Source organism: Pseudophryne corroboree, chromosome 6, assembly GCF_028390025.1.
Source record: "Pseudophryne corroboree isolate aPseCor3 chromosome 6, aPseCor3.hap2, whole genome shotgun sequence".
Lineage (NCBI taxonomy): Eukaryota > Metazoa > Chordata > Amphibia > Anura > Myobatrachidae > Pseudophryne > Pseudophryne corroboree.
In genome coordinates, this window is record NC_086449.1 from 678,839,242 (window position 1) to 678,865,008 (window position 25,767).

The 25,767-nt window shown below is 48.0% G+C and overlaps 1 long non-coding RNA gene across 1 annotated transcript in view; it reads right to left on the reverse strand.

The window, feature by feature from the left end:
- Window positions 1-886: 886 nt before the first annotated feature.
- LOC134933227 (uncharacterized) overlaps window positions 887-25,767 on the reverse strand; it is a 98,751-nt gene continuing 73,870 nt past the window's right edge. Inside the window, exon 3 of the long non-coding RNA XR_010179644.1 lies at window positions 887-1,160. This is a non-coding gene — a long non-coding RNA (uncharacterized LOC134933227). The remainder of the gene's footprint in view (window positions 1,161-25,767) is intronic.

Below are 25,767 nucleotides of genomic sequence, written 5' to 3' on the forward strand. Positions count from 1 at the left end.
GGCTGGACTGGTTTGGGGGTACCCCATGCCCCCAATATGAAAAATGTTAGGGACTTACTCGATGAGGTGACCTGGACGTAGGTGGGGAAGACCATAACTTTGGCAAAATTTATGCTAACAACCTTATTTGATATTTACTTCTAATATTATTTCAGTTTTGAATAGCAATGTTTGCATAGTGCACCCACATCTTTTATTTCTATGTGTAGTACTATAAGTCATAGCTAGGTAGCACCTCTCATCACAAGCAGCTAGGGTGTGGAGTCCAGAGCCCCTCCCTCTATAGATTTAATGAATGATGTCAGCCCTTGACAGTAGGGATATTTGACGGTTTGTGAACATGAACATCCAATTTTCCAGTGTTTTTTTCAGCAGTATTTCCCTAATTAATAGTATAAATAGTATAAATTAATAGTATAAAATATGTGCACAACAAAAAATATATTACATACCTCCCAACATAACACTCTCCAGGAGAGACAGAATACTCTGCTCCTGGACTTCCTTCTTAATTTATAATTGCCATCACCTGTGAAATACCTTTCTTATCTATTAACTTGTTCAAAACAGGTGCCGGCAATAATAAATAAAAAGGGAAGTCCAGGAGCAGAGCATTTTGTCTCTCCTGGAGAGGGTCATGTTGGGAGGTACGATATTATTTATGCTATGTTGTGCACATATAACACATTCAAATGGCGAACCTGCATGATCCTGGGCAACACTGCCTGTTAGAGATAAGTAATCATTTCAAAACTGTTCAGAAAATAGCCACCTTGCTGGGAATAATAACATTATTTATTTGATACCACAGTTATGAATAAGATGTAAACTGCGCAAGGACATGCCTGAAAACATATTTGTATAATAATGACAAGACTGATAATATTTGGAATAAAAACTTAGATAAGCCAAGTAATCGTACGTGCAATGTACAGTATAGATAGACTATTACCTCTTTGTGACCTCTGCACTTTTGTCTTTGTACATTCCTGTAAATCACAGCACAATTTTCCATGACACCGCTGTATAGCTTGGCATGATCTATACTCCCTTTTGAAAATGAGCTAGAGATAAAAGCTGCGGTGGCTCTGTCTGTCCATTGAAATGAAGGAAGCTGAGTCATGAATCCCAGCAGCTGCCTAGTTATCATACGGAATGATCTGGAAACAATACATAGAGAATAGATTGTGGACTTCATGGAAAGAATGTTTCAGATCTTAATCTGTCATCCTGTAATGCCAGTATAGGGATTAACAATTGGAAAAGATTGTGTTTCTCATATACAGATTACTAATTATTGGTATAAATTTGATTTATTTTCATGTAGAAAAAAAGCTTAGTTTATAGCATTAATAATAGTTTATAGCATTAATAAAGAACTGCTAGCATTATGGGATCAGGACCTAGAGGAAACATCTGACTAAGGTGCATTGGTTTTGGTTACAGTTTTAAAAACTGTAAACATTTAGGGGGGGAATTCACTTAGCCATGGTAATTTACAGTGGGCTAATTGATACTCCTTTCAAATGGCCGCTTTGACTCGGGTTATTGCTAGAGATGAGCGCCTGAAATTTTTCGGGTTTTGTGTTTTGGTTTTGGGTTCGGTTCCGCGGCCGTGTTTTGGGTTCGAACGCGTTTTGGCAAAACCTCACCGAATTTTTTTTGTCGGATTCGGGTGTGTTTTGGATTCGGGTGTTTTTTTCCAAAAACACTAAAAAACAGCTTAAATCATAGAATTTGGGGGTCATTTTGATCCCAAAGTATTATTAACCTCAAAAACCATAATTTACACTCATTTTCAGTCTATTCTGAATACCTCACACCTCACAATATTATTTTTAGTCCTAAAATTTGCACCGAGGTCGCTGTGTGAGTAAGATAAGCGACCCTAGTGGCCGACACAAACACCGGGCCCATCTAGGAGTGGCACTGCAGTGTCACGCAGGATGTCCCTTCCAAAAAACCCTCCCCAAACAGCACATGACGCAAAGAAAAAAAGAGGCGCAATGAGGTAGCTGTGTGAGTAAGATTAGCGACCCTAGTGGCCGACACAAACACCGGGCCCATCTAGGAGTGGCACTGCAGTGTCACGCAGGATGGCCCTTCCAAAAAACCCTCCCCAAACAGCACATGACGCAAAGAAAAAAAGAGGCGCAATGAGGTAGCTGTGTGAGTAAGATTAGCGACCCTAGTGGCCGACACAAACACCGGGCCCATCTAGGAGTGGCACTGCACTGTCACACAGGATGGCCCTTCCAAAAAACCCTCCCCAAACAGCACATGACGCAAAGAAAAAAAGAGGCGCAATGAGGTAGCTGACTGTGTGAGTAAGATTAGCGACCCTAGTGGCCGACACAAACACCGGGCCCATCTAGGAGTGGCACTGCAGTGTCACGCAGGATGTCCCTTCCAAAAAACCCTCCCCAAACAGCACATGACGCAAAGAAAAAAAGAGGCGCAATGAGGTAGCTGTGTGAGTAAGATTAGCGACCCTAGTGGCCGACACAAACACCGGGCCCATCTAGGAGTGGCACTGCAGTGTCACGCAGGATGGCCCTTCCAAAAAACCCTCCCCAAACAGCACATGACGCAAAGAAAAAAAGAGGCGCAATGAGGTAGCTGTGTGAGTAAGATTAGCGACCCTAGTGGCCGACACAAACACCGGGCACATCTAGGAGTGGCACTGCAGTGTCACGCAGGATGTCCCTTCCAAAAAACCCTCCCCAAACAGCACATGACGCAAAGAAAAAAAGAGGCGCAATGAGGTAGCTGACTGTGTGAGTAAGATTAGCGACCCTAGTGGCCGACACAAACACCGGGCCCATCTAGGAGTGGCACTGCAGTGTCACGCAGGATGTCCCTTCCAAAAAACCCTCCCCAAACAGCACATGACGCAAAGAAAAAAAGAGGCGCAATGAGGTAGCTGACTGTGTGAGTAAGATTAGCGACCCTAGTGGCCGACACAAACACCGGGCCCATCTAGGAGTGGCACTGCAGTGTCACGCAGGATGTCCCTTCCAAAAAACCCTCCCCAAACAGCACATGACGCAAAGGAAAAAAGAGGCGCAATGAGGTAGCTGACTGTGTGAGTAAGATTAGCGACCCTAGTGGCCGACACAAACACCGGGCCCATCTAGGAGTGGCACTGCAGTGTCACGCAGGATGTCCCTTCCAAAAAACCCTCCCCAAACAGCACATGACGCAAAGAAAAAAAGAGGCGCAATGAGGTAGCTGACTGTGTGAGTAAGATTAGCGACCCTAGTGGCCGACACAAACACCGGGCCCATCTAGGAGTGGCACTGCAGTGTCACGCAGGATGTCCCTTCCAAAAAACCCTCCCCAATCAGCACATGATGCAAAGAAAAAGAAAAGAAAAAAGAGGTGCAAGATGGAATTGTCCTTGGGCCCTCCCACCCACCCTTATGTTGTATAAACAAAACAGGACATGCACACTTTAACCAACCCATCATTTCAGTGACAGGGTCTGCCACACGACTGTGACTGATATGACGGGTTGGTTTGGACCCCCCCAAAAAAGAAGCAATTAATCTCTCCTTGCACAAACTGGCTCTACAGAGGCAAGATGTCCACCTCATCTTCACCCTCCGATATATCACCGTGTACATCCCCCTCCTCACAGATTATCAATTCGTCCCCACTGGAATCCACCATCTCAGCTCCCTGTGTACTTTGTGGAGGTAATTGCTGCTGGTCAATGTCTCCGCGGAGGAATTGATTATAATTCATTTTAATGAACATCATCTTCTCCACATTTTCTGGATGTAACCTCGTACGCCGATTGCTGACAAGGTGAGCGGCGGCACTAAACACTCTTTCGGAGTACACACTTGTGGGAGGGCAACTTAGGTAGAATAAAGCCAGTTTGTGCAAGGGCCTCCAAATTGCCTCTTTTTCCTGCCAGTATAAGTACGGACTGTGTGACGTGCCTACTTGGATGCGGTCACTCATATAATCCTCCACCATTCTATCAATGTTGAGAGAATCATATGCAGTGACAGTAGACGACATGTCCGTAATCGTTGTCAGGTCCTTCAGTCCGGACCAGATGTCAGCATCAGCAGTCGCTCCAGACTGCCCTGCATCACCGCCAGCGGGTGGGCTCGGAATTCTGAGCCTTTTCCTCGCACCCCCAGTTGCGGGAGAATGTGAAGGAGGAGATGTTGACAGGTCGCGTTCCGCTTGACTTGACAATTTTGTCACCAGCAGGTCTTTCAACCCCAGCAGACCTGTGTCTGCCGGAAAGAGAGATCCAAGGTAGGCTTTAAATCTAGGATCGAGCACGGTGGCCAAAATGTAGTGCTCTGATTTCAACAGATTGACCACCCGTGAATCCTTGTTAAGCGAATTAAGGGCTGCATCCACAAGTCCCACATGCCTAGCGGAATCGCTCCCTTTTAGCTCCTTCTTCAATGCCTCCAGCTTCTTCTGCAAAAGCCTGATGAGGGGAATGACCTGACTCAGGCTGGCAGTGTCTGAACTGACTTCACGTGTGGCAAGTTCAAAGGGCATCAGAACCTTGCACAACGTTGAAATCATTCTCCACTGCACTTGAGACAGGTGCATTCCACCTACTATATCGTGCTCAATTGTATAGGCTTGAATGGCCTTTTGCTGCTCCTCCAACCTCTGAAGCATATAGAGGGTTGAATTCCACCTCGTTACCACTTCTTGCTTCAGATGATGGCAGGGCAGGTTCAGTAGTTTTTGGTGGTGCTCCAGTCTTCTGTACGTGGTGCCTGTACGCCGAAAGTGTCCCGCAATTTTTCTGGCCACCGACAGCATCTCTTGCACGCCCCTGTCGTTTTTTAAAAAATTCTGCACCACCAAATTCAAGGTATGTGCAAAACATGGGACGTGCTGGAATTTGCCCATATTTAATGCACACACAATATTGCTGGCGTTGTCCGATGCCACAAATCCACAGGAGAGTCCAATTGGGGTAAGCCATTCCGCGATGATCTTCCTCAGTTGCCGTAAGAGGTTTTCAGCTGTGTGCGTATTCTGGAAAGCGGTGATACAAAGCGTAGCCTGCCTAGGAAAGAGTTGGCGTTTGCGAGATGCTGCTACTGGTGCCGCCGCTGCTGTTCTTGCGGCGGGAGTCCATACATCTACCCAGTGGGCTGTCACAGTCATATAGTCCTGACCCTGCCCTGCTCCACTTGTCCACATGTCCGTGGTTAAGTGGACATTGGGTACAACTGCATTTTTTAGGACACTGGTGAGTCTTTTTCTGACGTCCGTGTACATTCTCGGTATCGCCTGCCTACAGAAGTGGAACCTAGATGGTATTTGGTAACGGGGGCACACTGCCTCAATAAATTGTCTAGTTCCCTGTGAACTAACGGCGGATACCGGACGCACGTCTAACACCAACATAGTTGTCAAGGACTCAGTTATCCGCTTTGCAGTAGGATGACTGCTGTGATATTTCATCTTCCTCGCAAAGGACTGTTGAACAGTCAATTGCTTACTGGAAGTAGTACAAGTGGGCTTACGACTTCCCCTCTGGGATGACCATCGACTCCCAGCGGCAACAACAGCAGCGCCAGCAGCAGTAGGCGTTACACGCAAGGATGCATCGGAGGAATCCCAGGCAGGAGAGGACTCGTCAGAATTGCCAGTGACATGGCCTGCAGGACTATTGGCATTCCTGGGGAAGGAGGAAATTGACACTGAGGGAGTTGGTGGGGTGGTTTGCGTGAGCTTGGTTACAAGAGGAAGGGATTTACTGGTCAGTGGACTGCTTCCGCTGTCACCCAAAGTTTTTGAACTTGTCACTGACTTATTATGAATGCGCTGCAGGTGACGTATAAGGGAGGATGTTCCGAGGTGGTTAACGTCCTTACCCCTACTTATTACAGCTTGACAAAGGGAACACACGGCTTGACACCTGTTGTCCGCATTTCTGGTGAAATACTTCCACACCGAAGAGCTGATTTTTTTGGTATTTTCACCTGGCATGTCAACGGCCATATTCCTCCCACGGACAACAGGTGTCTCCCCGGGTGCCTGACTTAAACAAACCACCTCACCATCAGAATCCTCCTGGTCAATTTCCTCCCCAGCGCCAGCAACACCCATATCCTCCTCATCCTGGTGTACTTCAACACTGACATCTTCAACCTGACTATCAGGAACTGGACTGCGGGTGCTCCTTCCAGCACTTGCAGGGGGCGTGCAAATGGTGGAAGGCGCATGCTCTTCACGTCCAGTGTTGGGAAGGTCAGGCATCGCAACCGACACAATTGGACTCTCCTTGTGGATTTGGGATTTCAAAGAACGCACAGTTCTTTGCGGTGCTTTTGCCAGCTTGAGTCTTTTCAGTTTTCTAGCGAGAGGCTGAGTGCTTCCATCCTCATGTGAAGCTGAACCACTAGCCATGAACATAGGCCAGGGCCTCAGCCGTTCCTTGCCACTCCGTGTGGTAAATGGCATATTGGCAAGTTTACGCTTCTCCTCCGACAATTTTATTTTAGGTTTTGGAGTCCTTTTTTTACTGATATTTGGTGTTTTGGTTTTGACATGCTCTGTACTATGCCATTGGGCATCGGCCTTGGCAGACGACGTTGCTGGCATTTCATCGTCTCGGCCATGACTAGTGGCAGCAGCTTCAGCACGAGGTGGAAGTGGATCTTGATCTTTCCCTAATTTTGGAACCTCAACATTTTTGTTCTCCATATTTTAATAGGCACAACTAAAAGGCACCTCAGGTAAACAATGGAGATGGATGGATTGGATACTAGTATACAATTATGGACGGGCTGCCGAGTGCCGACACAGAGGTAGCCACAGCCGTGAACTACCGCACTGTACTGTGTCTGCTGCTAATATATAGACTGGTTGATAAAGAGATAGTATACTCGTAACTAGTATGTATGTATAAAGAAAGAAAAAAAAACCACGGTTAGGTGGTATATACAATTATGGACGGGCTGCCGAGTGCCGACACAGAGGTAGCCACAGCCGTGAACTACCGCACTGTACTGTGTCTGCTGCTAATATATAGACTGGTTGATAAAGAGATAGTATACTCATAACTAGTATGTATGTATAAAGAAAGAAAAAAAAACCACGGTTAGGTGGTATATACAATTATGGACGGGCTGCCGAGTGCCGACACAGAGGTAGCCACAGCCGTGAACTACCGCACTGTACTGTGTCTGCTGCTAATATATAGACTGGTTGATAAAGAGATAGTATACTCGTAACTAGTATGTATGTATAAAGAAAGAAAAAAAAACCACGGTTAGGTGGTATATACAATTATGGACGGGCTGCCGAGTGCCGACACAGAGGTAGCCACAGCCGTGAACTACCGCACTGTACTGTGTCTGCTGCTAATATATAGACTGGTTGATAAAGAGATAGTATACTCGTAACTAGTATGTATGTATAAAGAAAGAAAAAAAAACCACGGTTAGGTGGTATATACAATTATGGACGGGCTGCCGAGTGCCGACACAGAGGTAGCCACAGCCGTGAACTACCGCACTGTACTGTGTCTGCTGCTAATATATAGACTGGTTGATAAAGAGATAGTATACTCGTAACTAGTATGTATGTATAAAGAAAGAAAAAAAAACCACGGTTAGGTGGTATATACAATTATGGACGGGCTGCCGAGTGCCGACACAGAGGTAGCCACAGCCGTGAACTACCGCACTGTACTGTGTCTGCTGCTAATATATAGACTGGTTGATAAAGAGATAGTATACTCGTAACTAGTATGTATGTATAAAGAAAGAAAAAAAAACCACGGTTAGGTGGTATATACAATTATGGACGGGCTGCCGAGTGCCGACACAGAGGTAGCCACAGCCGTGAACTACCGCACTGTACTGTGTCTGCTGCTAATATATAGACTGGTTGATAAAGAGATAGTATACTCGTAACTAGTATGTATGTATAAAGAAAGAAAAAAAAAACACGGTTAGGTCACTGGTATATACAATTATGGACGGGCTGCCGAGTGCCGACACAGAGGTAGCCACAGCCGTGAACTACCGCACTGTACTGTGTCTGCTGCTAATATAGACTGGTTGATAAAGAGATAGTATACTACTAATATTATATACTGGTGGTCAGGTCACTGCTCACTAGTCACACTGGCAGTGGCACTCCTGCAGCAAAAGTGTGCACTGTTTAATTTTAATATAATATTATGTACTCCTGGCTCCTGCTATAACCTATAACTGGCACTGCAGTAGTGCTCCCCAGTCTCCCCCACAATTATAAGCTGTGTGAGCTGAGCAGTCAGACAGATATATAATATATATAGATGATGCAGCACACTGGCCTGAGCCTGAGCAGTGCACACAGATATGGTATGTGACTGAGTCACTGTGTGCTGTGTATCGCTTTTTTCAGGCAGAGAACGGATTATATTATGTACTCCTGGCTCCTGCTATAACCTATAACTGGCACTGCAGTAGTGCTCCCCAGTCTCCCCCACAATTATAAGCTGTGTGAGCTGAGCAGTCAGACAGATATATATAATATTATATATAGATAATAGATGATGCAGCACACTGGCCTGAGCCTGAGCAGTGCACACAGATATGGTATGTGACTGAGTCACTGTGTGCTGTGTATCGCTTTTTTCAGGCAGAGAACGGATTATAAATAAAAGTGGTGGTCACTGGTCACTATCAGCAAAACTCTGCACTGTACACTACTGAGTACTCCTAATGCTCCCCAAAATTAGTAAATCAAGTGTCTCTCTAATCTATTCTAATTCTAAACGGAGAGGACGCCAGCCACGTCCTCTCCCTATCAATCTCAATGCACGTGTGAAAATGGCGGCGACGCGCGGCTCCTTATATAGAATCCGAGTCTCGCGATAGAATCCGAGCCTCGCGAGAATCCGACAGCGTCATGATGACGTTCGGGCGCGCTCGGGTTAACCGAGCAAGGCGGGAAGATCCGAGTCGCTCGGACCCGTGAAAAAAAACATGAAGTTCTGGCGGGTTCGGATTCAGAGAAACCGAACCCGCTCATCTCTAGTTATTGCCAGGTTAACCCAGGTGGTTGCTAGGTGAGAAAGGGTTCCTGGGTTACGGAGCAGTGTGAATGAGTAACAGGATCAACCATGCCAGGGTCCAGCCTGCAGTGTGAATGGTTTTCAAGCCACTGTGACACTGCTTGAAACCTGTGTTCAATGACCTCGACTTTTGGTCTGAAAGGGTTATGAAGCAGTGGGGCTATTCAATTAGTCCTGAAGGCAGCCCGTAAACTGCAATTAATGAGGATTCTTTTTAGGCCCAAAAAGAAATCCTCATGGAATATCCTGTTTGCTGGTGCAGCAACCGTATTAACCCATAGGTCTGGGAATATATTACAGATTCGATGGGTTAATAAACGTTAGCACAATAATTGACTGGGCAAGAAAGATGGGCTCTAATTGAATAGCCCGGGCATTAAAGCCCGAGGCTACCACCCTTCCCCACCCCACTGTAAATTATCACTGCTGATTGAATTACCCCCTTAGTATATATTGAATTTAGCTATTGAATAAATTGAAGCCATAATCTGTGTAAATTTGGACCAGTTTAGACTCTAATTAATGGCATTTTGAAAACACTGTAACAGAAATGTATTGGAGCCTTCTACCTTGTCATAAAAGATACTGGAACGCATTTAGGATGCACACTAGTGATGTGCAGCACATCGTTCTGTGCAGGTGAGCTTGATTTCTGTGAAAGTGTATATGTTGATAGAGCAAGGTAAAAGTGTTTTCAGAGGAGCAGAAGTTTCCTCATGAAAATATGGGCATAATTTAGATCTGATCGCATCAGCAAATTTATTAGCAAATGGGCAAAACCATGTGCACTGCAGATGGCCCATCTGCAGTGCACATGGTTTTGCCCATTTGCTAATAAATTTGCTGATGCGATCAGATCTAAATTATGCCCATATTTTCATGAGGTGGGGCAGATATAACATGTGCAAAGAGAGTTACAGTAGATTTGGGTGGGTTATATTGTTTCTGTGCAGGGTAAATGCTGGATGCTTTATTTTTACACTGCAATTTAGATTTCAGTTTGAACACACCCCACCCAAATCTAACTCTCTCTGCACATGTTATATTTGTGCCACCTGCAGTGCACATCGTTTTACTCATTTGCTAACAAATTTGCTGTTGTGATCAGGGGGAATATGCAAATCCGGCCGAATTGCGGCTTTTTTTCGCCCATTTTTTAATTCGACACAATTTGACCGTCGAATTCCGGCCGGCGGGTGCCGGAATTCGACATATTCAATAAAAAACGGATTCGACAGTCCCGCTGTCGAAAAACGGACCAATTGACGGATAAGTGCGTCCTGGATTCGACTTTTCCGATGGCGCAAAAATGGTTAAAAAACACAGAAAAAAATTGCGTGGGGTCCCCCCTCCTAAGCATAACCAGCCTCGGGCTCTTTGAGCCGGTCCTGGTTGTAAAAATACGGGGGAAAATGGACAGGGGATCCCCCGTATTTTTAGAACCAGCACTGGGCTCTGCGTCCGGTTCTGGTGCAAAAAATACGGGGGACAAAAAGCGTAGGGGTCCCCCGTATTTTTTGAACCAGCACCGGGCTCCACTAGCTGGGGAGATAATGCCACAGCCGGGGACACTTTTATACTGGTCCCTGCGGCCGTGGCATTAAATACCCAACTAGTCACCCCTGGCCGGGGTACCCTGGAGGAGTGGGGACCCCTTAAATCAAGGGGTCCCCCCCTCCAGCCACCCAAGGGCCAGGGATGAAGCCCGAGGCTGTCCCCCCCATCCAAGGGCTGCGGATGGGGGGCTGATAGCCTTGTGTCAAATCAAAGAATATTGTTTTATTTTGCAGAAGAACTACAAGTCCCAGAAAGCCTCCCCCGCAAGCTGGTACTTGGAGAACCACAAGTACCAGCATGCGGGGGGGGGGGGGGGGGAACGGGCCCACTGGTACCTGTAGTTCTTCTGCAAAAAAAATACCCAAATAAAAACAGGACACGCACACCTTGAAAGTAAAACTTTATTACATACATGCCGACACACACATACTTACCTATGTTGACACGCCGACTCTGGCCACGTCTCCATCTGTCAACGTCTCAAAGTAGAATCCGGGGGTACCTGAAAATAAAATTATACTCACCTAAATCCAGTGTCCTGTTATTATTTGTAATCCACGTACTTGGCAAAAAAACAAACCGCATACCCGGACCACGAACTCTCCTGATTGCCTATGCACGTCTGAGCTGTCAGACGCGCATAGCCAATCAGGAGAGTGCCACGACGTGGCGCTCCCTGATTGGCTGAAGGGACCCTCTGTGACAGGAGTCACGGGGGGTCTCAGCATTCGGGGAAAGGGGTCCCATGTGTAAACATGAGACCCCTTTCAGTTCGTGGTCCGGGTATGCGGTTTGTTTTTTTGCCAAGTACGAGGAACAGGTGGTCGAGCACAGGCAACAGCCGGGAGGCTGCAAGCAGGAGGTGAGGGGGTGCAGTGTGCGGTGCTGTATGGCAGGAGGCGGCGGAGGTGGTGGGATGCAGAAAGAAGGGTGGTCTTCAGGTTGCCGACTGTCAGGATCCCGGCGCACAGTATACCGGTGCCGGAATCCCGACAGCCGGCATACCGACAGGTATTCTCCCTCGTGGGGGTCCACGACCCCCCTGGAGGGAGAATAAATAGCGTGGCGCGCGTAGCACGCCACCGTGCCCGCAGCGTGGCAAGCGCAGCAAGCCCGCAAGGGGCTAACTTGCACTCGCCACGCTGACGGTATGCCGGCGGTCAGGCTCCCGGCGCCGGTATGCTGGTCGCCGGGAGCCTGGCCACCGGCATATCATACTACACCCCAGAAAGAAGCCTATAGACTTTTACCCTCTGCATTGGTAAGCGGGCAGACAGGGCTTAGTGCATATGAAAATGTGGTAAAAGAAAAAATCCCCCATTTTTCCTGTAGTACGTACCGCCCGGCCTATAGCTGCTCCTCACCTCTGTTATGTGTGACGGTGCCACTAGAGGCCGCCATATGGACCAAATGACTCACAGCTGAAAGTGAATACTTCAGGGAGATGTAATGGCCTCCTAACCTGCTGCTGCTAATATTAAAAATAGTGATCTGACTGTTTCATACTTGCTGCATACAAAGAGAGGGGGCTGGGGAAAGACAGAGTGGGGGTAGGGGCAAATAGGGATTGACGGGGTGGAGAGTGAGGTTGGGGCAGATAGGGACTGCTGGAGAAAGAAAGATGGTGGGAAGGTTGGAGCTAGAAATGTGTGGCTGGCACTTTTAGTGTTTTGTGTTTTCGTTTTGGATCTGGATTCCCGTTCGTGTTTTGGATCTGGATTGGTTTTGCCAAATCCACCCTTTTGGGTTTTGGTTTTGGTTCGGATCTGGATGATTTAAAAAAAAAAAAAAAAAAAAAAAAAACAGCTAAATTAACAAAATTTGGGGTAATTTTGTTCCTACGGTATTATTAACCTCAATAACATTCATTTCCACAAACACCTGGCCCATCTAGGAGTGGCACTGCAGTTTCAGACAGGACGGCAATTTTAAAAACTAGGCCCCAAAGATCACATAATGCAAAGAAAAAAAAGGGGTGCGCCGAGGTCGCTGGGTGACTGTTATGCACACCAGTGCCTGCAGGAATGTACTGGTGTCTGAACGGAGAGGGATGCAAAACAAATGAACTCACAGACAGACTGGGGAATATGACATTACGTACACAGAAGGTGATAGGGTAACAAAATCAACACAAAGTGAACAGAGGAGCCCAGAGGCTAAGAAACTGGGTGTCTCCCTAGTATTAGGAATGCTCAGATGGAAAGAAGCGAGATGTTGTGTTTTAATACGTAGAGAACCCGAAATGCCGTTGCTAAGGGCAACAGCAAAACCCTAAAGGGTTACCAACGGGTGTGGCAGTAAACTCCTTGGTCAGAGATGGAATAATAGACACAAGGAGAGTCTCCACAATCCTAGTCCTCACTTGCAGTGCACTGGTTCAGCTTACTGCCACTAAACTGACACCTGAACACCTTGCACAGTGAGAAAGGATTTTGGCAGGCAAGTCTGAGAATACAGCCGCAAACTTGCTAAGTTCACAGAGTAGCAAAAGAACCCCAGCAAGTTAAACGACTGACTCCAGTCTTACTGCTAGGTCTGGATTGGCAGAGTGTAGTACCAAATCCCAAGGCCTATTTGCAGTAAGCAACAAACAAATACAAAGCTACACAGTACTGGCTAACTTTCAGGGACTGACTAACCAACAAAGATTCAGCAGCATCTGCTTAACCTGAGAAGAGGGTTTATATAGCAGGTGCTGTCCACGCCCCACTCAGACCTCAGAGACTGTGAGCACAAAAACCAGCACCGGATCCCCTGCCGTGCACAAAGCCTGTAACCACTGCACAGCAAAAGACCCGAACCGGAGTATCAGCTGCGCTCAGGTTACTCCGCTAGCACTTGTCTCCCGGTTACCAAGACGACGTGGCAGCACTGGGCAGGAGACCCTAACAGTACCCCCCCTCTGACGAGGGGTCAAAGAACCCCTACCACCGGGTTTATCGGGGAACTGCGAGAAGAAAGAGCGTATCAGTCTGGGGGCATGAAGATCACAACTGCGCACCCACGACCGCTCCTCCGGGCCATACCCCTTCCAGTGCACCAAAAATGACAGCCGACCCCGAACCATCTTGGAGTCAAGAATCCTTTCAACAACAAACTCCCTCTGGCCACGTATCAGAAGAGGAGAAGGTCTTCCACTGGAAGAAGGATTACTAATCGCCCGTTTTAAAAGGGAACAATGAAATGTTTTATTGATACCCAAAGAACGGGGCAGATCTAACTGAAATGCCACCGGATTGATAACCCTAGTGATCTTATAAGGGCCGATGAACCGGGGGCCTAACTTATGAGATGGCTGTCTCAACTTCAAATTCTTGGTAGACCATCAGACGAAGTCTCCTAATTTGAAGCTGCAGGGTCTTTTCCGCTTATCAAAAACCCTTTTGGTCACTAATGACACAGACACAAGGGCTTTCTTCACTTTCCTCCAAATACCCCTAAGGACCGAAACCACAGAGGAACCACCAGGCGTGGAGTCCAGGGGGTCAAAAGAATTGGCCTTAGGATGATGCCCATACACACAAAGGAAGGGAGAGATCCCTGTAGCAGAGTGAGCCGCGTTGTTATAGGCAAACTCCGCCATGGACAGATGAGCAACCCAGTCAGTCTGACATTTGGAGACATAACACCTGAGGAACTGCTCCAAGGACTGGTTCACCCTTTCAGTCTGCCCATTAGACTGCGGATGGTAGCCTGACGACAAGCTGACAGAAATCTGGAGATCGGAACAAAATGCCCTCCAGAATTTGGCCACAAACTGGGATCCGCGGTCAGAGACCACATCAAGTGGCAAACCGTGGAGGCGCACAACATGCAGCATAAATAATTCAGACAGGCGTCTGGCCGATGGCAGCCCAACCAGTGGAACGAAGTGCGCCATCTTCGAAAACCTGTTAACGACAACCCAGATAGCTGTCATCCCCGAGGATTTGGGCAAGTCCACCACAAAATCCATTGAAATGTGGGTCCATGGCTTAGATGGAATAGAGAGTGGATGTAATGGGCCAACAGGAACCCCTCTAGGAGTCTTATTTCGGGCACAGATGTCACATGCCCGAACCCACTGATCCACATCCTTAGCCACCGAGGGCCACCACACCGCCCTAGATAGCAACTCCCGAGTTCTGGCAATACCCGGGTGACCTGCCGACTTCTTGGCATGGAATTCCAGGAACACTCGCTGTCTTAACCTAGGAGGCACAAACAAAAGACCTACCGGAAGGTCTGGAGGAGCCTGCTCCTGTGCTCTAAGGACTAATGACAAGAGGTCCTGGGTAATGCCCACTTTAATACATGATGGGGACACAATGGCAATGGCTCCTCGGTGGTCTCCTGGATTGGAGCAAAACTCCGCAAGAGCGCATCAGCCTTGATGTTTTTTGACCCAGGGCGATATGTTATCAAAAAATTAAAGCGAGCAAAAAACAAAGCCCATCGTGCCTGCCTGGCATTGAGACGCTTCGCTGACTCTAAATATGCCAAATTCTTATGGTCGGTGAGAATTGAGACCACAAACTTAGCCCCCTCAAGCCAGTGTCTCCACTCCTCGAGTGCTTCCTTAATAGCCAACAATTCCCGGTTACCCACGTCATAATTCATCTCGGCAGGCGAAAATTTACGGGAAAAGTAAGCACAGGGATGAAGGCGATTATCAGACACTCCCATCTGAGAGAGCACTGCCCCAATACCCATCTCAGAGGCATCCACCTCCACCACAAAAGGACGCTCTGGATCTGGGTGTCGCAGCACCTTGGCCGAGACAAATGCCCTTTTGAGACGGGCAAAAGCCGCTTTGGCCTCACAAGACCAGTGAGCAACATCCGCCCCTTTCTTAGTGAGTGCCACCAAGGGCGCCACTATAGACGAAAATCCAGCGATAAATCGTCTATAAAAATTTGCAAAGCCCAGGAAACGCTGAAGCGCCTTCAAACTAGTGGGCTGCACCCAATCCAGGACTGCCTGTACCTTGGAACCCTCCATTTGGAAACCTTCTGGGGAGATAATATATCCTAGAAATGCGATTTGCTGAACTTCAAATTCGCACTTCTCCAGCTTCGCCCCAAGCCGGTGGTCTCTGAGTTACTGGAGGACTAAGCGTACATGCTTCCGATGTTCCTCCAGGGAATGGGAGAAGATTAGGATGTCATCTAAGTATACAACTAAGAATCTATCCAAATATTCCCTGAGCACATCGTTCATGAAATCCTGGAAGACTGCCGGGGCATTACAGAGCCCAAAAGGCATCACCAAATATTCATAATGCCCTGAGTGGGTATTAAAGGCAGTCTTCCATTCATCCCCCTCTCTTATTCGGATTAGATTGTACGCACCGCGTAGGTCAATCTTAGAAAAAATGGTGGCAGTACGAAGCTGGTCAAACAAGACCGAAATGAGAGGCAGTGGGTATGAGTTTTTAATCGTGATACGGTTCAATTCCCTGAAGTCGATGCAGGGTTGCAACGAACCGTCCTTTTTACCCACGAAGAAGAACCCCGACCCAACTGGAGACTGTGAAGGTCTGATAAATCCCTTAGCCAAGTTCTCCTGAATGTACTCTGCCATAGCCTGAGTCTCAGGACGTGACAGGGAGTACAACCTGCTCTTGGGAAGCTTAGCATTCGGCAACAAATCAATGGCACAGTCATAGGGGCGATGGGGAGGTAGTACCTCTGCAACTTTTTTGGAGAACACGTCCGCAAAATCTGCATAACATCCTTGCAATCCTGGCAAACTTAGCTGCGAAAGCCTGACTGGAAGGCTCAAGCAACTCCTGAAACAATCAGTACCCCAACTAAGAATCTCCCCAGAGACCCAGTCAAATTGAGGATTGTGGGCCCTTAACCAGGGTAACCCCAACACCAATGGGGCAAAAGTACAGACAGTCACATAAAAGGACAATTTTTCAGAGTGTGTGGCTCCAATAAACAAAGAAATCTGGCTAGTGCAAGAGGTAATTTTACCCTGGGATAATGGTTCCCCGTTTAACCCACAGATCTCAATTTCCGATGCCAAGGGTACTAAGGGAACAGAGTGTTTCAGGGCGAATTGGCGGTCCATAAAAACCCCGTCGGCCCCACTGTCCACAAAGGCCTCAGTCTTGACAGTTTGACCGAGGATCTTCAAGGTCACCGGAATGATAAAAGTCTTCTTGGGAAATTCTGACTTCTGGCCTGACAGGATATTTCCCATCACCCTCAGGCCCCGGCTTTTCTGGGCATGATACTACCACATGACCTCCATTCCCACAGTACAAACACAACCCCTGCTGTCTCCTCCGCGTCTTCTCACGCGAGGAGAGGCGGGTAGCCCCAATCTGCATAGGCTCCTCAGAAAATTCCTCAGAGTCTGAGGTTCCCTTGGGAAAGAAGGAAACCTCGGTCTCCCTTTCAAGCCTACGCTCTCTCAGCCGTCTATCCACCCGGATGGATAACTGCATGAGCTGATCCAAGCTATCAGGCAAGGGATATTGTACCAGTTGGTCTTTTATCTGGTTAGAAAGACCTCTTCGGTACTGGTGTCTCAGGGCTGGGTCATTCCACTGGGTATCATGGGCCAACCTCCGAAACTCCGTACAGTAAACCTCAACTGGCCTTCGCCCTTGCTTACGGATCGAAATCTGAGCCTCGGCTGAGGCCGTCTTGTCAGGGTCATCATACAACATGCCCAGTGCCGTAAAAAAAGAATCAACACTTTTAAGCGACGGACAGTCAGGCTGCAACCCATATGCCCAGACCTGTGGGTCTCCTTGTAGCAAGGAAATCACTATGCCCACCCGCTGAATCTCCGACCCAGAAGACTGAGGCCTAAGCTGGAAATATAGCTTGCAGCTCTCCTTGAAACAAAAGAACTGCGAGCGATCTCCAGAAAAACGATCCGGGAGATTTCCTTTCGGCTCCTTAACCCCTGAAGGTGCTGCTGCTGCGGGAGCTCCGCCAGCAGCCTGGGAGGTGTGCATTTTAATGGACAAATCATTAAATTGTCGAGTCAAGACCTGCACCAGATCGACCACCTGTTGCAAAGTATTTTGAGGGGTATGCTCCATATTCCCACAAAATTTCAACAGGAGTATTGGGCTGCTGAATATGTTATGCACACCAGTGCCTGCAGGAATGTACTGGTGTCTGAACGGAGAGGGATGCAAAACAAATGAACTCACAGACAGACTGGGGAATATGACATTACGTACACAGAAGGTGATAGGGTAACAAAATCAACACAAAGTGAACAGAGAAGCCCAGAGGCTAAGAAACTGGGTGTCTCCCTAGTATTAGGAATGCTCAGATGGAAAGAAGCGAGATGTTGTGTTTTAATACGTAGAGAACCTGAAATGCCGTTGCTAAGGGCAACAGCAAAACCCTAAAGGGTTACCAACGGGTGTGGCAGTAAACTACTTGGTCAGAGATGGAATAATAGACACAAGGAGAGTCTCCACAATCCTAGTCCTCACTTGCAGTGCACTGGTTCAGCTTACTGCCACTAAACTGACACCTGAACACCTTGCACAGTGAGAAAGGATTTTGGCAGGCAAGTCTGAGAATACAGCCGCAAACTTGCTAAGTTCACAGAGTAGCAAAAGAACCCCAGCAAGTTAAACGACTGACTCCAGTCTTACTGCTAGGTCTGGATTGGCAGAGTGTAGTACCAAATCCCAAGGCCTATTTGCAGTAAGCAACAAACAAATACAAAGCTACACAGTACTGGCTAACTTTCAGGAACTGACTAACCAACAAAGATTCAGCAGCATCTGCTTAACCTGAGAAGAGGGTTTATATAGCAGGTGCTGTCCACGCCCCACTCAGACCTCACAGACTGTGAGCACAAAAACCAGCACCGGATCCCCTGCCGTGCACAAAGCCTGTAACCACTGCACAGCAAAAGACCCGAACCGGAGTATCAGCTGCGCTCAGGTTACTCCGCTAGCACTTGTCTCCCGGTTGCCATGACGACGTGGCAGCACTGGGCAGGAGACCCTAACAGTGACTAAGCTAAGTGACACAAGTGGGCGGCACAAACACATGGCCTATCTAGAAGTGTCACTGCAGTGTCAGACAGGATGGCAGTTTTAAAAACTAGGCCCCAAACAGCACATCATGCAAAGAAGAAAAAGAGGAGCAATGAGGTAGCTGGATGACTAAGCTAAGCGACATAAGTGTGGGCACAAACACGTGGCCCATCTAGGAGTGACACTGCAGTGGCAGACAGGATGGCAGTTTTAAAAAAATAGGCCCCAAAGAGTACAACATGCAAAGAAAAAAAAGAGGTGCACAGAAGTCGCTGGGTGACTAAGCTAAGCGACACAAGTGTGCGGCACAAACACCTGGTCTAACTAGGAGTGGCACTGCAGTGGCAGACAGGATGGAAGTTTTAAAAACTAGGCCGCAAACAGCACATACTTGACAATGTACTTCACTTTAATTTAATTGACACTTGACAATGACTTCTGATGAACGCTCTGCAGTTGATGTATAATGGAGGATGTTCCAAAGTGGTTAACGTCCTTACCCGTACTTATTATGTATTGACAAAGGAAACAGTTGGCTTGACACCTGTTATCCGGATTTGTGGAGAAATAATTCCACACCGAAGAGCCAGGCATGACAATGGGCTTTTTCATCCCGTGGCCAACAACTGTCTCCCCTGGTGCCTTATTCAAACAAACCACATCACCATCAGAATCCTCATCATCACCTTCCTCCGCAGTGCCAGCTACACCCATATCCTCATCCTGGTGTACTTGAACAGTGACCTCTTCAATCAGAAACTGGACTGTGGGTGCTTCTTCCAGCACTTGCAGAGGGCGTGCAAATGGTGGAAGGAGCCACCTCTTCCTGTCCAGTGTTGGGAAGGTCAGGCATCTTGTATTTGTGATACCATCTTAGAACGCACAGTTCTTTGCTGTGCTTTTTCCAGCGTAACTCTTTTAATTTTTCTAGCGGGAGGATGAGGGCTTCCATCGTCATGTGAAGCTGAACCACTAGTCATGAACATAGGCCAGGGACTTAGCCGTCCCTTGCCACTCCATGTTGTAAATGGCATATTGGCAAGTTTACGTTTCTACTCAGACAATTTAAATTAATTTTTTGGGGTCATTTTACTGAACTTTGGCTTTTTGGATTTTACATGCCCTCTACTATGACATTGGGCATCGGCCTTGGAAGACGACGTTGATGGCATTTCATCATTTATGTCATCATGACTTGTGGCAGCAGCTTCAGCACTAGGAGGAAATGGTTCTTGATCTTTCCCTATTTTATCCTCCAAATTTTTGTTCTCCATTATTTTTCTGGAGTTATATAACAATATGCGGCACGGGAGAGCGTACCCCTACATCACACAGGGCAAACCCTGTAAAAATTATTTGGATTAAGTTTCCGTTAAGGAGAATTCCTACAAAATATACACGCGCTGGTATCTCGTTCCAGAACGTTTACCCCAAATGTATCCCAATACGTCCAATCTTTGTTGGCGCCACTGTGGCCAAATAGGCTCTTATTTTCATATCTGGTGGAGCTGCCCCAAGATCGCTTTCTTCTGGTCCTTGGTCCAAACTCTCATTAAGTCAGTAATTCCTGCCTGCCCCCCTCTTTCCCCTGAGACGCTTCTCTTGTGTGCCCCGACCTGCCAGATATCTAGATTTGAAAACAAATTGGCTCTTCATATAACCTGTGCAGCTAAGCTTCAAATTGCTAAGTCTTGGAAACAATCCTCTCCCCCCACCCATCATGAACTTCTGAGCCGTATTTGGTTTATTGCAAAGATGGAATACCTTTCCTCCCCGATGATCAACACTGTGGATAAATTTCACGCCATTTGGTCACCCTGGTACGCTAAATTTCAAGTGGCTCTTCCAGGCCTCCGCTAATTCCCCCTACCCTTTCACCCATTTTTCCCTCCCCCGGCTCACTCTCCACTCTCTGATCTCTGCTCTTTTCCTTTCTGTCTTCTCCCCTTCCTTCTTTTCTCTACTTCTTCCCCTCCCTTCTATTACTACTTTTCCCCTACCCCTCTCTCTCTTCTCCACTTGTTTTCCATATCCTTTCAAGCTCTCTCTGGAGTTCCACTGTTGTCCCTTAAGGTGCATACACACGGAGAGATTTTGACTATGAGAGATTTTGACTAACTTTTCCCTTGAACTGGCAGTAGGAGATTTTGACTAACTTTACCATAGATTTTGTCTAACTATGCAAGAGATTTTGGCTATGGGAGATTTTGGCTATGGGAGATTTTGACTATCTCATTTAAATAAGGGGATGAGTGTCATATATAGGACGATTTTACAGGGTGGCTGGTATTTAAATAGCTAAAAGTAAAAAAAAATTTTTTGCGTGGGGTCCCCCCTCCTATGTAAAACCAGCCTCGGGCTCTTTGAGCCAGTCCTGGTTGTTAAAATACAGAGGAAAAAATGAGTAGGGTTCCCCTATATTTAGACAACCAGCACCGGGCTCTGCGTCCGGTCCTGGTTTAAAACATACGGGGGACAAAAGACATAGGGGTCCCCCGTATTTTTCAAACCAGCACCGGGCTCCACTAGCCAGGGAGATAATGCCACAGCCGGGGGACACTTTTATATTGGTCCCTGCGGCCGTGCCATTACCCCCCCAACTAGTCACCCCTGGCCGGGGTACACTGGAGGAGTGAGGACCCCTTAAATCAAGGGGTCCCCCCCTCCAGCCACCCAAGGGCCAGGGGTGAAGCCCGAGGCTGTCCCCCCCATCCGTGGGCGGTGGATGGGAGGCTGATAGCCTTTCAATAGTAATATTGTTCTTTACAGGTGGCCTACAGGTCCCAGCAAGCCTGCCCCAGCATGCTGGCACTTGGAGAACCACAAGTGTCAGCATGCCCGGACATAAAGGGCCCGCTGGCACCTGTATATACCTTATATAAGTCAGCGGGAGGGGGCGGGGCGATGACGCGGCGAGCCGTGATTGGCTCGCGGCGGCCATCTTGAATTTCAAAAATGACGCTGAGGCGCCATTTTTGAAACTGGTACCGCTCCGCTGCCAAACTCTGCAAGATAAAGGTAAATTTCCCCCGCCCGCACCGCTGCCGCAACCCGCCGCCGCCCGCACCGCCGCTGCCCACACCGCCACCGCAACCCACCGCCGCCCATACCGCAACCCGCCGCCCGCACCGCCGCCACAACCCGCCGTCGCCCACACCGCCACCGCAACCCGCCGCCGCCCGCACCGCCGCCACAACCCGCCGCCGCCCGCACCACCCCGCCTGCAACATCGCTATCGCTGGGAAAAATCGCTGGCCTCTTAAAGTATTAGCGATTTTGACTAACTTTTGCAGCGACATAGCCAAAATTGACTTGCCTGCACTGACTATTTTTCCCAGCGACAGCGACCTAGCGGGGACGCGCATCGCTATCGCTGCCTGTATACACACGGAGCGATCTGCACTAACTTTCTGAGCGATTTTGACTATATAGTCAAAATCGCTCAGTTATATCGCTCCGTGTGTATGCACCTTAAGAGATGCATTTTTTCTATACCCCTTTTGTTTTTTGCTGAATACTTAATGTATATAACTTTTTAGCTTACACAATTCATTGTACAAATGTTTGTTTTCGCCTAGATCTCCGATTGTGTTTATACAGTATGTACTTTTCTATTCTTATTTTACTCCAATCTGACTGTATCCATGTTCTTTATTTGTCTTAGATGATTTGCTATCAATAAAAACTTATGATTGAAAAAAAATATTTGGATTAAATATTAATAACCCCATTGTTTGGCATAAATAAGATAAAGCACAGGACAGCACTACTGGACTTATACGGCAGTACCCCTGGACTTATACGGCAGTACCCCTGAACTTATACGGCAGCATCACTGGACTGAATTTATATGCCAGCACCGCTGGATTTATATGCCAGTACCGCTGGATTTATACGGCTGTACCCCTGGACTTATACAGCAACAGCACTGGACTTGTATGGCAGCACCACTCAACTGGACTCATGCGGCAGTACCCCTGGACTCATGCGGCAGTACCCCTGGACTTATACAGCATCACCACTGGACTTATACGGCAGCACCACCGGACTGGACTTATACGGCACTACCCCTGGATTTATATGCCAATACCACTGGCCTTATACGGCAGCACCAATGGACTGGACTTATACATCAGTACCCCTGGACTTATACGGCAGTACTCCTGGACTTATACGGCAGCACCACTGGAATGGACTTATATGGCAATACTCCTGTACTTATATGCCAGCACCACTGGACTGGACTTATACGGCAGTACCCCATGACTTATACGCCAGTACCCCTGGAATTATACGCCAGGACCACTGTACTTATATGCCAGCACCACTGGACTGGACTTATACGCCAGCACCACTGGACTTATATGTCAGGATTACTTGTCTTATACAGCAGTGCCCCTGGACTTATATGGCAGCACCACTGGACTGGACTTATACGACAGTACCCCTGGAATTATATGGCAGTACCCCTGGACTTATACGCCAGCACCATTGGGCTAATATGGCAGCACAACTGGACTGGACTTATACAACAGTACTGCTGGACTTATACGGCAGTACCGCTGGACTTATACGGCAGTACCGCTGGACTTATACAGCATCACCACTGGACTTATATGGCAGCACCACTGGACTGGACTTATACGGCAGTGCCCCTGGACTTATACGGCAGTACCCCATGGCGTATACACCAGCACCACTGGCCTTATATGCCAGTACCACTGGACTGGATTTACACAGCAGCACCACTGGTCGGGACTTATACGGCAGTATAAGTGAACTTATATGGCAGCACCAATGGACTGGACTTATATGGCAGTACCCCTGGACTTATACGGCAGTATCCCTGGACTTATACGGAAGTACACCTGCACTTATACAGCAACACCACTGGACTTGTATGGCAGCACCACTGGACTGGACTCATGCGGCAGTACCCCTAGACTCATGCGGCAGTACCCCTGGACTTATATAGCATCACCACTGGACTTATATGGCAGTACCCCTGGACTTATACTCCAGCACCATTAGGCTAATATGGCAGCACAACTGGACTGGACTTATACGACAGTACCGCTGGACTTATACAGCATCACCACTGGACTTATATGGCAGCACCACTGGACTGGACTTATATGGCAGTGCCCCTGGACTTATATGGTAGTACCCCTGGGCGTATATACCAGCACCACTGGCCTTATATGCCAGCACCACTGGACTGGACTTAAACAGCAGCACCACTGGTCTGGACTTATACGGCAGCACCAATGGACTGGACTTATACGGCAGTACCCCTGGACTTATACGGCAGTACCCCTGGACTTATACAGCAACACCACTGGACTTGTGAGGCAGCACCACTGAACTGGACTCATGCGGCAGTACCCCTGGACTCATGCGGCAGTACCCCTGGACTTATATAGCATCACCACTGGACTTGACTTATACAGCAGTACCCCTGGACTTATATGCCAGCACCACTGGACTTATATGGCAGCACCACTGGACTGGACTTATACAGCAGTACCCATGGACTTATACGGCAGTACCCCTGGACTTATATGGCAGTACCCCATGACTTATACAGCAGTACCCCTGGACTTATACGCCAGCACCACTGTACTTATATGCCAGCAACACTGGACTGGACTTATACAGCAGCACCACTGGACATATACAGCAGCACCACTGGACTGGACTTATATGGTAGTACTCCTGGACTTATACGGCAGTACCCCTGGACTTACATTGTAGCACCACTGCACTTATACGGTAGTACCTCTGGACTTATACAGCAACACCACTGGACTTGTATGGCAGCACCACTGGACTGGACTTATATGGTAGTACTCCTGGACTTATACGGCAGTACCCCTGGACTTACATTGTAGCACCACTGGACTTATATGGCAGTACCCCTGGACTTATACAGCAACACCACTGGACTTGTATGGCAGCACCACTTGACTGGACTCATGCGTCAGTACCCCTGGACTTATATAGCATCACCACTGGACTTATACAGCAACACCACTGGACTTGTATGGCAGCACCACTGGACTGGACTCATGCGGCAGTACCCCTGGACTCATGCGGCAGTACCTCTGGACTTATATAGCATCACCACTGGACTTATACAGCAACACCACTGGACTGGACTTATATGGCAGTACCCCTGGACTTATACAGTATCACAACTGCACTTATACAGCAACACCACTGGACTGGACTTATACGGCAGTACCCATGACTTATATGGCCGTAACCCATGACTTATACAGCATCACCACTGGACTTATATGGCAGCACCACTGGACTGGACTTATACGGCATTACCCCTGGACTTATATGCCAGCACCACTGGACTTTTACGGCAGCACCACTGGACTGGACTTATACGGCAGTACCCCTGGACTTATATGCCAGCACCACTGGACTTTTACGGCAGCACCACTGGACTAGACTTATATGGCAGTACCGCTGGACTTATACGGCAGCACCACTGGACTGGACTTATACGACAGTACCCCATGACTTATATGGCAGTACCCCATGACTTATACGGCCGTACCCCATGACTTATACAGGAACACTACTGGACTTGTATGGCAGCACCACTGAACTGGACTCATGTGACAGTACCCCTGGACTCATATAGCAGTACCCCTGGACTTATACAGCATCACCACTGGACTTATACGGCAGTACCTCTGGACTTATATGCCAGCACCACTGGACTGGACTTATACGGCAGTACCCCTGGACTTATACGGCAGTACCCCTGGACTTATACGGCAGTACCCCATGACTTATACGCCAGCACCACTGGCCTTATATGGCAGTACCCCTGGACTTATACGCCAGCACCACTGTAGTTATATGCCAGCACCACTGGACTGGACTTTTACGCTAGCACCACTGGACTTTTACGCCAGCACCACTGGACTTTTATGCCAGCATCACTGGACTTTTATGCCAGCACCACCGGACTGGACTTTTACGCCAGCACTACTGGACTTTTACGCCAGCACCACTGGACTTTTACGCCAGCACCACTGCACTTTTACGCCAAGCACCACTGGACTTTTACGCCAGCACCACTGGACTTTTACGCCAGCACCACTGGACTTTTATGCCAGCACCACAG